Here is an 11,250-nt window from a genome sequence, read left to right on the forward strand (position 1 = left end):
CCATTCGGTATTTGGTGTCGAAGAAAGACTCGAAGCCTCGTTTGATTCGTTGGGTTCTCTTACTTCAAGAATTCGAGTTGGAGATCAAGGATAGAAAGGGCACTGAAAATCAGGTGGCTGATCATCTCTCTCGTTTGGAAGATCCAGCGCGAGCATCAAAAGATACCACCTTGATCAACAATTCTTTCCCTGATGAACAGCTATTTGGGGGTCCAAGAAGAAGAGCCATGGTTTGCAGACATAGTGAATTATCTTGTGAGTAATGTCATTCCTCCCGATTTGTCTTATGCTCAAAAGAAAAAGTTTCTTCATGAGGCAAAGTGGTATCGTTGGGATGAGCCATTCTTGGTTCGACAAGGTTCAGATCAAATTATCAGAAGGTGCATTCCATACAGTGAGATTGAAGGAATTTTGCAAGCTTACCACGGCTCTACTTATGGAGGACATTATGGAGGACAGAAGACAGCTGCTCGTATTCTGCAGGCGGTTTTTTTTGGCCTACGCTATTTAAGGACGCTCATCAGTTTGTGTTGGAGTGCGATCGTTGTCAAAGGGTTGGTAATATCTCTAGAAGGGACGAAATGCCCCTCAATGTACTCCTTAAGGTTGAAATCTTTGATGTGTGGGGTATAGACTTCATGGGACCGTTTATCTCGTCTTGCAATAATCTCTACATTCTTCTTGCTGTGGATTACGTGTCTAAATGGGTTGAAGTTAAGGCTTTACCAACCAACACAGCTGCAGTCGTCATCAGTTTCCTTCAGAAGAACATATTCACTCGCTTTGGTACTCCTCGCGTTATAATCAATGATGAGGGATCACACTTTTGCAATCGCAAGTTCACAGCGCTGATGGAACGGTTTGGTATCAATCATAGAGTTGCTACGGCTTATCATCCTCAAACGAATGGGCAAGATGAGGTATCTAATCGTGAAATCAAGCGAATCCTAGAGAAAGTTGTGAGTCCTTCGAGGAAAGATTGGGCGTTGAAGCTTGATGAGGCCGTCTGGGGCTATAGAACAGCGTACAAGACTCCATTGGGGATGTCTCCTTTTCAGTTGGTCTATGGAAAAGCATGTCATTTGCCTGCGGAGTTAGAGCATAAAGCATATTGGGCTCTAAAGAAATTGAACTTTGATATGACAGCTGCTGGTGAGAAACGAATGCTTCAAATCAATGAACTCGACGAGTTCAGGCTTCAGGCGTACGAAAACAACAAACCTTACAAGGAAAAAGTCAAGAGATGGCACGATAAGAAGTTGGTGCAAAAGGAGTTCTTTGTTGGCCAACAAGTTCTACTTTATAACTCCCATCTCAGACTATTTCCGGGTAAGTTGAAGTCTAGATGGTCTGGTCCTTTCACGGTTAAAACGGTATTTCCACACGGAGCAATTGAAATCTTTGAGACAACACCAGATGAATCATTTAAAGTGAATGGACAGAGATTGAGGCCTTATTTCGGTGGAACGGTGAATCGCGAGTCGGTAAGCATCGTTCTTGATATTGTGTAATTCCTCGGACTACACGTCGAGCTAAAGATGTTAAAAAAGCGCTTCGTGGGAGGCAACCCACGCTTTTGTTCGAGTTTTTACTTATATAAAAAAGAGGGAGATAGAGAAGAGAAAATTTACCTGATGAAATGGGGTCTCCACCCCATCTGTGGGGCGGCCACCCCAAAATACCAGGAAAACAGGTGAAAAATTCGTGAATTCCCCCTGCAGCTATAGCGCGGCCGCGCCATGGGCGGGGCGCCCGCGCCAGACACAGCGTGCCCGTGCCATTAGCGGCACGCCCACCCCGTCCCAGCAGTATAAAAAAAATTGCTTATTCAAGGGAATTTTCTGCTCGTTTTTTTTTGCACAACCCAGCCACTAATTCCTTTCCCCAACCGAATTCCAACCTCCCTAAACCCTAATTTCAGAATACCATTAGTTTACAAACACATAACCCATATCTTTTTAATCCCATCTCTTCCATATACATACAACCCACATATATATACACAACTTCTCCCAATCTCTCCAAACCTTCTACCAAGCTTGAAAACTTTAATTCAATGGCTCCCAAGAGAGCAAGGAGGGCTGTGAGTACTAGCGTGCAAGCCGAATCGACGGATTCATCTAGTTCGGGTACGGTGCTATCAATTTCACAACTCCGGAGGCTCAGGCCGAATTCACTCGATTGACGGGCAAATCAATTGCGAAGGAGAGGGGATTCTTACCTTCGCCTAGTGATGGGAAGTTGGTGGAGATGATTCATAGTAGGGGTTGGGAGTCCTTTTGTGAGGCACCGGCGGTGGTGCTATTGAGCTTGTGTGGGAGTTCTATGCTAATGCCAAGGCCGATCCGAATGGGTTTTCGGTTATTCAGGGTTTAACAGTGGATTACACTTTAGAGACGATCCGCCGGGTTATTGGTGGTACAGAGATGGAGCGAGCTCAGGACGATTGGGTGCGAAAGAACAAGAGGAACATGGATTTGGATCGGATTATCTATTAGTTGTGTATTCCGAATATGGAGTGGAGGCGCAATCCTTCCACTAATGAGTGGTTGTCCTTTCCTGCATCTGCAATGAACAGGTATGCCCGTGCTGGGAACCTGTTTATTTGTGCCAATATCATGCCTTCGACACATACACATGAGGTCACAGTTGATAGGCCTATCTTATTGTATGGGATTTTGACGGGAGAGTATGTGGACATTGCATATGTGATCCACCAAAACATTCTGCGCTTTCTGAGGGGTAGTACTACTAGGGCCATCCCTCATGCCACGATAGTGACTAAGTTGTGCATTGCTGTGGGGGTTTGTTGGTCAGGTGAGGAGCAGTTACAGATTCCGAGCTTTGCTATAGATCATCTTGCTATTGAGAGGTTACCTGAGTGGGATGGTGGTCGACCCCATCCCAAGGGGTTGGGATATATTCTGGATGATTTGGAGGGTGGACGCCGTCGGGCGCCCCCACGAGGACCACCAGCTACAGCAGGGCCTTCTCGTCAGTCGGTGGGGCATTCGGGTCTTAGTGTTACTTGGAAATTACTTGTGTGGAATTTGTAATTACACTTATGCTCTAGAGATAAGACTTAGACTAACTTATTTCTTGAGTCCTCGCGTTGAGTCGGGCGTAGAGTTAGGATTATTCCCCTTTTGAACTTAAGTTTGGGGGAGTTAAGGGATGAATATGCCTTTCTAAAAAAAAGAAAAACAAAAGAATAAAAAATTATCAGGTACTCCTTTGAGATCAATGGGTAGAATGCAATGTCATGTGAAAGGGACGATCCATGTACTTGTGCTGGTATTAAGTGCAAATGTATTAGAATAAGCAAATTCTTGGTGACTTTTCACAACCCTTGATTACTGGAGAAATACTTGATTAAAAAAAAGAGAGAAAGAAATAATCGAAGTCGAATGGAGGTCGTGACTCACTTACACTGAGAAGCGTCCCAACCTTGGACTTAGCAAGAAAAAGAAAAAAAATAGAAAAGTCAGAGAGGTATAGAATTCTTTTGGTGACCCTAAATTGTAGTTGACTCTTTAGTAAAGAAGTGTTTAAATCTTATTCTGATTAACGGCTCATAGTGAGGACTCTGTTGAAGTTTGATAGTCTTTATTTTGTTTCACTAGAGAGCATGCTAGCACACACGATGCACTTCACACTTGTAGCGAAAGAGAACATGGCTAATATGTGATAGAGATGAATGCCGAGAATGTTGCATATTCTGAGGATTCTATGTTAACACGGATGACACTTCATGATTCGAGTAGATGTAGGCATATAGTTGCATTCATGAATTGCATGAGTAGTTTGTGTGTGTGTCTATGCTTGAGGACAAGCATCGGTTTAAGTTTGGGGGTGTGATAAGAGGATTTTATATCCACTTGAAATGCCTTCGTTTAGACTTAAATTGATGATTTGGCCTCAAGTATGTGGTGTTTTTGATGTGTTTCTTGTGGTGTTGTGTAGGGTTCCTAGAAGGAGGTTAAAGGATGGAGTCGAGGCCAAAGGATGGAGAAAACGGTGTAGGAATCAAGCGAGTGAGGACGAAGAAAAAGGCAAAGCAATTTCAGAATTTCTCGATTCTGCCCAAATGGGGTCTCCACCCCACTGATAGGGTCTCCACCCCACTTCAACAGAAAAGGGTCTGCCAAGACGGGGTCTCCACCCCACTGACGGGGTCTCCATCCCACTCTGACGGGAGAAAAAGCCCAAATTGCCTATTCTGGATCCGTTTGAAGGCCCGATCGCTGGGGGACTTAAGAAAAAGCTCAAGGGAGATGTAAAATAACCTAGAAACATTCGGAGAGCACGTGACGGCTACGAAGAAGATCTAGTTTCATAATTTCATCTTTGTAATTTTTCGAAGTAGGCGTAATTGTGGATGCTCGTTTGGATTTGTTTCATAACTCTTTCTCTAGTACTATCGTATTTGTTTTAGACATCTAGTATAATGTTAACATTCGAACCCATGATGATGAGTAGTTCGATTATGAACTAATCATTGTCATGGGGTTTTAGCGGATTTATCGATGGATTTCAGTAATTAAATTGTCTTATTCAATTGTGATGGTTTGATTTCCTCGTATTGGTTGTGCTTATTCATCTTGGATGCGTAGCTAACATCTTAGATTGTTTGTTAATCTTTATTGAAGCGACAGTGGATATATAGATTTAGAACTTGCCATGCCAACATAGGTCTTGTGTTCGATAACATGACTTGTGATGTGATTTTACCCATCTTGCATCGCCCTATGTAATCTTGATAGATAACTTGATCTTCAACCGTTATGTTTTCAAATTCTATAGACATATAGGGTCTAAGCATAATTGGTGTATGTTTACCTTCTATCTTAATTGTGGATGTGTTACAGTATGGTGCACGTGTAACGGCAGTTAGCGTGTATCAGTCTCGTGTTATCTGATTAGTTATCAACCATTACAATCGAATATAGGCATAATTCTGAATGAAGTTGTTAATGAAGCTAGAACTCCATGTTTTATTCTCATAAGTAATCCAGTTTAATCACTTAGTTATAATTCTTAGTTTTTAATAATTCGAGTTTAATTAGTAAGTTAGATAAAAACCAACCAAATTGTTACTTGTCTAAGCATTGGATAATAATCATACATTGGTGCATAAGTGCATATTTCTGAATACACCAGTCTATGTGGGAACGAACTGAATTGAATTTCTATACTACTTGTGACCACGTACGCTTGCGTGATTTTGTGCGAACAAGTTTTTGGCGCCGCTGCCGGGGACTCGGTGTTATATTTTAGTTTATGTGCTTGTCATCAGTGGTCGTTAAAGTTCAGTGACTTGGATTCTTTTCTCACTTTAGTTCGTTTGTGTGTGTTTCAGGTACTTGAGTGACGTGTATGCGAACACGTTCTCAGGCCCGTAAGGAAGCATTGGCAAAAGCAGAAACGATAGTGAATACTACAATGGGTGATCGACCACCAGTTGCGAATGATACTAAGGCTCATAAGGCTTTGTCTGAGCCTAAAATCAATGATATTCAGTCGAGCATTGTCAGGCCAGCGATCGAGGCCAACACTTTTGAGATCAAACCGAGCACTATTCAGATGGTACAGAACTCAGTGCAGTTTGGGGGGTCTCCGACAGAGGATCCTAATATGCATATTCGGGATTTCATTGAGATGTGCGACACGTTCAAGTTCAATGGTGTTACTGACGAGGCCATCGAATTGAGGCTATTCCCATTTTTTCTGAGGGATAAAGCTAAGGGATGGTTGCATTCTCTTCCTGCAGGATCTATTAAGACATGGGAGGATCTGGCTAAGAAATTTCTTACTAAGTTCTTCCCTATGGCCAAAACAGCTGCAATGAGGAATGCTATCACTCAATTCTCTCAGTTATCTGGTGAAACTTTATGTGAAGCATGGGAACGCTACAAGAAGATGCTGCGAAAGTGCCCACATCATGGCATGCCTGATTGGATGGTGATTAATTGCTTCTATAATGGCTTGGGACCTCAATCGAGACCAATGCTCGATGCAGCATCAGGTGGAGCTCTATTGACCAAGAGCTATGAGGAAGCTTATGAGTTGATTGAGATGATGGCTGCAAATGAATATCAGAATCCTACTCAGCGTCTTCATCAGGGCAAAGCAGCAGGGATTCTGGATGTTGATGCTACTACAGCCTTGACTGCTTAAATTAGGGCTCTTACTATGAAGATTGATTCTTTGGTAAACTTGGGAATTCAGCAGCCACCTTCAGTTTGTGAGCTTTGTGCGGGTACACATTCCACTATCAGTGTGCCATATCTAGCGAGTCAGCTCAGTTTGTGAGCAATTTTCAGCAATCTCAGCAGCCAGCTCCGGCTACTTATCACCCGAATAATCGGAATCATCCGAATTTCAGCTGGAGCAACAATCATAACTTCATGCCACAACAACATCAACAGTTTCAGCAGCAAGGAGCTAGACCTTTCAACCCTTCTGGTTTTCAACAGCCGTTTACACCGAAACAGCAATTCCATCCACCCGGATTTCAGCAACAAAATCATGGGGTGGCTCGACAGTCTTCCAACGAAAGATCTGAATGGGAAGAGATGAAATTAATGATTAAAAGCCAAGCGGTGTCAATCAAGACTTTGGAGAACCAGATTGGGCAGATTGCTAACGCGTTGATAAACAGACCACAAGGAACTCTTCCTAGTGATACCGAGGCCAATCCGGGTAAGAAAGAGATGAAGGAACAGGTACAGGCTGTCACCTTGAGGTCCGGAAAGGTTACAAAGGAAAAAGAATCAGCAACAGAGCAAAACAAGGAAAAGAGTGATGAACAGGTTGAAACACCCGTGCTCTCATCTAAGTATGATAGTGGAAAAACTATTATTGAAGCTGACAAGAATAAAATCAACGAGGAAGCAAGCAAAGAATCAACCGAGAAGTCTAGTCCGAAAGCTGATATTGGGGTCAAGCAAGTATATCCACCTCCTCCTCTTCCGAAGAGACTTCAGAAGCATAAGCTCGACAAACAATTCCCTAAATTCCTAGAGGTTTTCAAGAAATTACAAATCAACATACCTTTTGCGGAAGCTCTAGAACAAATGCCGACTTATGCTAAATTCATGAAAGGTATTCTATCTCGGAAACTCAAACTTGAGGAATTGGACACTGTGGCTTTGACCGAGGAGTGTAGTGATGTGTTGCAGCAGAAATTGCCCCCGAAGCTGAAAGATCCGGGAAGTTTCACAATCCCGTGTACTATTGGGCAATTGTCATTCGACAAGTGTTTATGTGATTTGGGAGCTAGCATCAATCTAATGCCCTTGTCTATTTTCATGCAACATGGTCTTCCGGAGCTGAAACCTACTAATATGTCTTTGCAACTGGCTGATCGTTCGATTACATATCCAAGGGGGATAGTTGAAGATGTGTTGGTAAAGGTGGATAAGCTAATCTTCCCTGCTGATTTTGTCATTCTCGACTTTGAGGAAGATAAGAAGATTCCCATCATCTTGGGAAGACCATTCCTTGCGACAGGGCAGACTTTGATTAATGTACAGAAGGGTGAACTCACAATGAGAGTTCAAGATCAGATGGTCACTTTCAACGTGTTCAATGCCATAAAAATTCTATCAAATGAGGAGGAATGCTTTAAAGTAGATATGCTCGAAGCTGCAGCTCATTCGGAAATTGACAACAGGCTGAAAACCGACATCTTGGAAAGGGTTCTATCAGGTGACTCGGAATTCGGAGATGAGGAGGAAGAAGAACACATTCAATACTTATATGCTTCTCCTTGGAGAAGAAGGATGGAACCTCCAATTGAATCTCTTGGGTTATCGGAGTTGAAGGATTCTCATGAACGGCTGAAACCCTCTATTGTTGGAGCTCCTAAACTTGATCTTAAGCAACTTCCCGAGCACCACTGTGTGTGTTTGGGTACTCGTTCAGATTTTTTGGCCAAGTAGACGAAGTTGCGCCTCCATAACACATGTGTGTCTATGGAGGGCAATAATGTCTTTTCAATAATTGCGCCAATACAACTTCGCTGTACATACTATAGAGGGCAACTTGGTCTTTAACCAAGTTGCGCCTCAACTTATCTTTACACTATATGTGTATATTTTGTGTAGTTAGTTGTTTTTCAAATTCACTTTCTCTTTTAACTGATATACACGCATATACACACACACACGCACAAACCCTCCAATGTTTCAAAAACTCGAAATCGCCTTTGCCTTTAATCAAACAAAACCTACCTGAAATCTTGTCCATTTTTTGATTTGAAACCAGTTTTAGGATCCCCTTTTCAAGCTCTTTCTATACATACCAGAATATCAACGATCCATCGTTATTTTTCGGAGAGGTTTTTTGAAAGTTTTCCACTTCTAGGCTAGTTTTGAACGTGATTTTGTTGTCGAAAATTTGCGAGACCGATACCATAATCCTTAGAATTTCGAGAGGAACAACATATTGTAATTTCATCGAAATCTAAAATTCTTGGATTTAGGGTTTTTCGGAGCGTATTTAACTAATAATTTTCGTAACTTAAGTGATTATTTGTCCATTATTATTCGTGAAACAAAATTTCTAATCATTTTTAATTTTAAATTAAAAATGGCTGCAAATTTTGATATTCCGAAGACAAATTTCACAATTGTTGAAAATAATAATTTAATTACGCAAGCAAATTATCGACGATGGGTTCGATATATATCTGAGTTTTCTTTTGCAAGATTTGCCTTAACTGAGTCTGTAATGCTTAACAAATCTCTTCTTCGAGATTTCTTGTCTTCTATTTCTGTTGTGAATGTAGGACAGGTACTTGGTCTTACTTGTGTCATTCAGGGACGTACGATATCTATCACAGAAAATACCCTGAACACTGCACTTCAGTTACCAACGGAGGACTCTGAAGCAGTACCCGACAGAGCTGAAAGGATCAAATTTTTCTATGCCATCCACTGTCAGAGGGAGCCAAATGGTGAACTTCCATCAAAGCTGTATGTCAAGCACTTGACTAGGGAATGAAATTTCTTCTTTAATTCCATCTCCCATGTGTTTGCACCGAAGACTGGTGGATTTCATGGAATTACATCTTTCAATCAGGAAATTGGCATAGCTATTGCTCAGAATACAAGGATCAATTTGGGACATTTGATTATGGGAGCATTTCAAGATTCTTTGAGAAAAGCTAGACATGTGCTATTATATCCTCGATTCTTCCAGATTGTGTTGAATCAGATGTTGACCCCAGCTAAGCGTGCTGTCTATCCAAATATAGACAATATCATTTCTTGCTTCATGACAACAAGGGTCATTTCAATGCTGGAGAACCATTAGAACTACACCAACAATGAACAAGTGGTGATTCCTGAGGCTATGCAGGAATTTCTCAATCAAAATGTGCCTCCACCACCTGTTCAACCTGTTGATGCTACAATGGTTGCTGAAGAAGTTCCTGCACAACAAGCTGAACTTGAACCTGTTGTTCCAGAAGAATTTCCTGTGGATCAGAATGTAGCTGAAGAAGAAGTGGAAGAGGAAGTAATAGTGGAGGATGCTGCAGAGAATTCTTCTGAAAATGATAATGAATCTGATGACGGAGAAGATTCCCTGCAGGACAATACCACTGATTCTGACGATGAAGTGGATGTTCCTATCCAATCCACTGAAGCTGAAACCAATGACAATGTAATGCTGGATATTGATGAGCTTTTCACGAATACCTACAATCCAGTACTTCAATCAGGTATGCCTACTTCTGATCCTGATAACTTGTCATTCAGTGCACCCGAAGATTGGGTTCAGAACTTGCTGGATTTCAATCCACTCACTCCACCTCTTGCACGTGCCAGTGAACATTCCCAGATCCCTTAAGGGACTCTTCACCTCTCGAAGGTGAACGGCAATCTGTTTCTGAGCCCTTCATATTAGGAAGTGTTCCAGTTACGGAGGACTTGTCACAAAGTCTTTCGCCGTCAAAGGCAGTTGTGGGAAACCAGGGCGCTTCGCCAATTCAAGGATCACATCCTTCGAGCCCTGTGTCTACCCACCCTGAGATTCCAACTCAGGATCCAATTAAGGACTCACTACCTTCGCGTAGTTGGCAACTTGTTTCCTATAAATCAGATTCATCTGATGAGGAAACTGAGGACGAGGGCTCACGAACCCTCATTGCACCTTCTGTGACCTCTCTAGAAGAGGCTAAGAAGATCTCTTCTGCAGGTACATCCAATATAGCTGCTGTAACAACTTTGAGTGTGAGGGAAACACCAACAGAAATTGCTATACAAAAACCCTCTAACCCACTGAGTGTTCTATCTATGAGTGAAACGAGAGAAACACCTATAGAACGATCAAGTGAGAACCCCACAGCTCAACCTACATTTGAAACACCTATTCCAACTGTATCTGCGACAGAATTTGAAGCTCTGAAATTCAAAGTTCAACATTTAGAAGCTGAAAATCTTGTTCTATGAGAGGAGTTAGTGGAAATAAAGAATACAATGGAGCAACGGTTGGCTGCACTACAGCCTAAGCTACTGGCGTCTCAACCTTCACGAGAGGATTACTCAACTGAGGGGGAGAGAGCAGTGGAAAAAGCACGAGGGAAGAGGGTGATCACTGGAGTAACTGAAGAACTGATTGACTCTGCTCTTAGAGGTCGATCAAGCTATGATCATGATGAGTATATTCCTGAGTTTGTAGACACTGACAGGGTGATTAGGATGGTTGGTGCTGATGATGATCTGGAGGAGGGAGAAATCCCTCAGAATGAAGTCTTTCCTGATGAACTTGCATATCACAATGACATTTTCCCTCCTGAAGAATATGAAATTGCAAATCCTCAGGACATTGTTGATGTCTCTAGAGATCATGCTAAGTAAAGGAGAGCAAGGGAGAAGTTAGAAAATCAAAGACAGATCCGTAGGGAAAGGAGGCTTGCCAACTTGCATAAGGATGGAGAAGAATGGGATGCTGCGAGGGCTGTGTTTGACTTTCCAGAGGTCAATCAAGAGAATAATGATGCAGAAGTGAAATATATCTTTGATTCCTTCAGGAACAACTACAAGGATCTACATGACTATCATGAGGTATTAAATGATATCATCTCTATTGTATCTATTGATGTTCTTCCCAGGAGAGGATGGATGGTAAACATCTCATTTGAACTTCAAAGAGAAGGCCATGGACTCAAGCACGTGTCAAGTCAGTTTCTCAGAGATCTCTCTCTAACTGAATTGTTTGTGGTAAGGAACAAGATCATCTCAA

The 11,250-nt window shown here is 42.1% G+C and overlaps 1 non-coding gene across 1 annotated transcript; it reads right to left on the bottom strand.

Annotated features, from left to right (window-relative positions):
• Positions 1-5,841: 5,841 nt before the first annotated feature.
• On the bottom strand, positions 5,842-5,948 carry LOC135146830 (small nucleolar RNA R71). Its single transcript, XR_010283927.1, has one exon. It is a non-coding gene; the product is annotated as a small nucleolar RNA R71 (small nucleolar RNA).
• Positions 5,949-11,250: the final 5,302 nt, after the last annotated feature.

This window comes from Daucus carota, chromosome 5 (genome assembly GCF_001625215.2).
Source record: "Daucus carota subsp. sativus chromosome 5, DH1 v3.0, whole genome shotgun sequence".
Taxonomy (NCBI): Eukaryota; Viridiplantae; Streptophyta; class Magnoliopsida; order Apiales; family Apiaceae; genus Daucus; species Daucus carota.